The sequence below is a fragment of the Meleagris gallopavo genome, chromosome 6, assembly GCF_905368555.1.
Source record: "Meleagris gallopavo chromosome 6, MGAL_WU_HG_1.1, whole genome shotgun sequence".
NCBI lineage: Eukaryota > Metazoa > Chordata > Aves > Galliformes > Phasianidae > Meleagris > Meleagris gallopavo.
Window position 1 is genome coordinate 32252169 of NC_139409.1, and position 3731 is coordinate 32255899.

The following is a 3731-nucleotide window of genomic DNA, read 5'->3' on the forward strand; positions in this document are numbered from 1 at the left end:
CTGCCTTAATGGGGATCTGCCATTAAATATCAGAAAAGAACCGTGAGGGCTGAAGGCATCGGGCAGAACAGATGTTCTCCGAAAATCGTGGACCCTGTAATGAACACCAGGGATAAAATAGGCTTGAGCCTATCCCCTCGCCATGACAGTGGTGTATTTATGATACTATTGTGCTTAATTCCTTACCAATTCTAGAGGAGCTTCTATTTTATTTTATTTTAATTTAATTTATTTTACTTTATTCTATTCTATTTTTATAAAACGAGGTTTGGGATGTGCTAACTAAATTAATCAAGACTAAGGAAGCGTTTACTTGAAGCCACCGATTGGTTTTGGCCATTCTCTACAAACACTTAATTTTGGGAATTTGGCTCGAGAGGTGAATTATTCCATTTATGCCTCCGAAAAAAAATTAAAAAGAAAAAAAGAAACAAAAAACCCCTCCACATGTAAAGCTTCTTCCATGTTTTTTTATTTTATTTTTTTCTTTTTTCTTTATTTTTTCTTTTTCTTTTTTTCCTTTTTTTTCTTCTCGAACAAAGTAAGGTTAAGATACAGCAACCACGCTCCTACGACAGAGCGCATGCATTCTCCAGGAGCTCAGATGCAAACCTCCAAACCGCTTTTCATTTACATAGTGCACAAAGCATCTCGGAGAGAAACACATCCGTGGAGCCGTTTCCTCTAAGACGAGCATTAATACCTTGGAGGACGAGGGGATGGACAGTCGTGATCACAAGGGGGATTTTAAAAGGCGCTGGATCCTCTCGGAACCGGACCATTTTCATGCGATTTTCAGTCTCAGCGCAGCGCGCAGCCATCCCCGCGGCAGCAGTCGCAGCTGCTTGCAGTGGCAGATGCGTCCCCTGGCTGCGCTGGGGTCACACTCCCGTCACCCAATCCGCAGGTGTAAGCCGAGGGCAGAATTTGCCCCCTATAAGCGCTCTGAACGCAGCCACTGCGCGCCCGTGATGCCGTGAAGGCGAAAGTATAGCCTTGTCCCGCCGAGGGCTGCGGGATTTTGGCCTCAAACGGGAAATCAGAAATGATTTGTAAATCTCTCCCTGCAGCAGTTATAGAGCCACTCGTTTTTCTGAAGAGGCCTTGCGACGCCTCTGCTCTTCGAGTAGCAAAAAGTGCTTTCGGCTGAATGTCAATCTTGGGAAAAAAAAAAAAAAAAAGCCAAATCAAAACAACAACCAACAAAACAAAACAAAAAACAAACCCGAGTTTGTCGGCACGGATTACCTGGGAGGCTTTTTAAGCCCGGTCCCTTTGTGTGACAGCACTCGGAGTGCCCTGCCGAGGGGAGCCGAACTTCTTGGGGGTTAATCAAAGTCGGACGGAGACGAAAGAAAATCTGTAGTCAGAGGAAATTCACTCTTACTTTCCGTTCCATTGTTTCTAGCTAATTAATGAGCAGTGGGGAAAAAAAATTAATCGGGGCTGATGGCTGAAAATATGTGTTTAACCCGGAGCTAAATCTCCGCAAACCTGCTGAAAGAGCTGAGCTGATGATTGAGGAGATAGAGCGTGATCTTAGTTACTAATACGAATCTCCGTGCTCCGAAGCCCAGCAGCCCTGGGAGTCACGGGAATCAAATGATGGCAGGAGAGATCCTTAATCGAATCTGATTTTCATGAGCGAGTGAAGTTTACCTGCCAGAAGGGCAATTGGGAGGAGAGCTGTCATGGCTGTTTTCTTCCATAATTTCTAAAGCATCATGGATGGAGATAAACATTCCTGAGCCCGTTTTAAAAGACACTCTGTATTTCAGGATATTCATGTGTTTCTAATGGAAGTGAGCAGCTTTACGAGCGGGGTTCGCAGGACATCTTAACTCTCTCCCTCCCACCGCGTGCTGCGGGGGGGGAGGGGGGGGAGCGCGAGAGAGATGCAAAATAGGGAGAATTCGTAAAAGAAAAGGCAGATGGGGGGAGAAATAGCGGGAAGATTCGCCAAGGACTTCATCCCGCATTTTTCTTAGGTAAAAAAAGGCGTCCCACCGCTCTTTGGGCGCACGTTCGGTGCGGACCCACCTATGTTGTCCACCCAAACTCTCAGGCTGCCACCTCCTATAAATCAGGTGTGCTCGAAAAGAGCCGAATGCCGTTCACGTGAAGTGTGGCACACGGAGCCATCACCGCAGAGCACAGAATCTGGATCACTTCTCTTTGTATTGTGTTTTTTTTTTTCTCCCTAGAAAACACGCAGGAGATGTTCCTCGCGATTAAAGCGAAAATGGAACAATCCTGATTTGTCCCTCACGCACAAGGTCTACATTCTGAGTTAGGTTGGGTTTGCTTCATTATTATTCTGTGATCTTTTCACGAGTGTCCTTCCAGCGAGTGCGAACGCTTTCTGATAATATTCGGCGGCTGGAAGCACAGAAATCCGTCTCTGGCACTGAGCAGAAAGGATTTCCCTGCGGCTGCCGTGTGCACGCACGGCCCTGCAGCCCTCGCTGCCTCTCTGCCGGCCGCGGGCTGCCCGAACGCAGTGATAAATCCCACCTACCACCTCCATCCACGTTGCTTTGCCATGCAAACCGAGACGGATTCCACCGCAACCGGCTCTTCCCGTCCGCACAAAGGGAGCCGGGAACATTTTCATTTTAGCCTTTGCGAATGGCGATAAGCAAGGAGGCGGACACCCACCGCAGCGGTTTATCAGGTCGGTTACATCTGCCCTTGGAAATGCTTCAGTATGAACGGGAAGGAGCGATGGATAAATGCACTCAAATTAACGTCCCTTGGTAATTGTTGGGCTTAGAGTTTGGAGGGTGTATTCATTTTTGCCTTATCTATCAGCGGGTCACGTCTTTTGAAAAAGAAAATAAGCCCGGTGTACCGCGAGCTGCAATGGTGTAGCCTCTATTTCTGCTGGGAGCGTGTAATAATTGCTACCACATGATCACATGGTGTATTGTTGCAGCCTGATTACAATTAAACGTATCCTTCCACCTTTTTCATTACCAGAAAGAATAAAAAAAAAAAAAGAAAAAAAAAAAAAGGAGGGGGAAAGTTATTCCTGAGCTTCAGGCCCACTTTGTGTCGTTCTCTTTCCCTTTAAACGGCTGTCGGGGGCAAGCTGAAGTCGCTCCTTCCTTAACAGTGCGTGCTAGAGCGTTCCCCCAAGCCCCCCCTCGCATTCCCGCAGTACTGTGACATTCCCACAGCAGCACGCAGTGGCCGCAGGCGTTGAGGGGTCTTTATTTTTTGGTGCGGACTCCAAAGCCATACTTTCACCTAAGGAAAGCAGCGAGGCTCGCAGTGCTGAGGGCGGCTGTGTGTAGTCTATACAGAAAGAAAGGGGAGTGAAAAAAAAAAAAAATCATACAGGAAATATTGGACATGTTTGCCTTTACTGGAAGACAGCTGTTTGAGTACATTCTCCAAGAGGTTTTTTTTGGTTGCCTTTTCAGAAGTGGTTTTACTGATTAAAATGTTGACTTGATGGAGGCAGTTTATCTCTAATGTCTGGGTCTGTCTAACAGCTCTTTTTCCTCACATTTCCAGTCCCTTGCTCGGATGAGACTTCACATACTCAGGGCTCTCATCGCGGCTGTCTTAAGAAATATCCCATGAGATACGGGGGCTCAGCGCACTGAGGGCAGCGACTGCTTACTTGAGCCACGAGTGGAGATCTCCACGGAGAGGAAAACAAACCCCCCAAATAAACCACCGTGCGTCTGGCAAAACTCTGCAACTTTACTGCACGTTGGCGGGAT

At 47.1% G+C, this 3731-nt stretch overlaps 1 long non-coding RNA gene across 2 annotated transcripts; it reads right to left on the reverse strand.

Annotated features, from left to right (window-relative positions):
- Nucleotides 1-445: 445 nt before the first annotated feature.
- LOC146544133 (uncharacterized) lies at nucleotides 446-3363 on the reverse strand. Of its 2 annotated transcripts, none has more exons than XR_014883915.1 (3): nucleotides 2519-3363; nucleotides 1249-1360; nucleotides 446-1158 (listed from the first exon to the last, which is right to left on the reverse strand). It is a non-coding gene; the product is annotated as an uncharacterized LOC146544133 (long non-coding RNA). The 2 variants fall into 2 exon arrangements; XR_014883914.1 differs by having other exon boundaries at nucleotides 1660-3363.
- Between the last annotated feature and the right edge of the window lie 368 nt (nucleotides 3364-3731).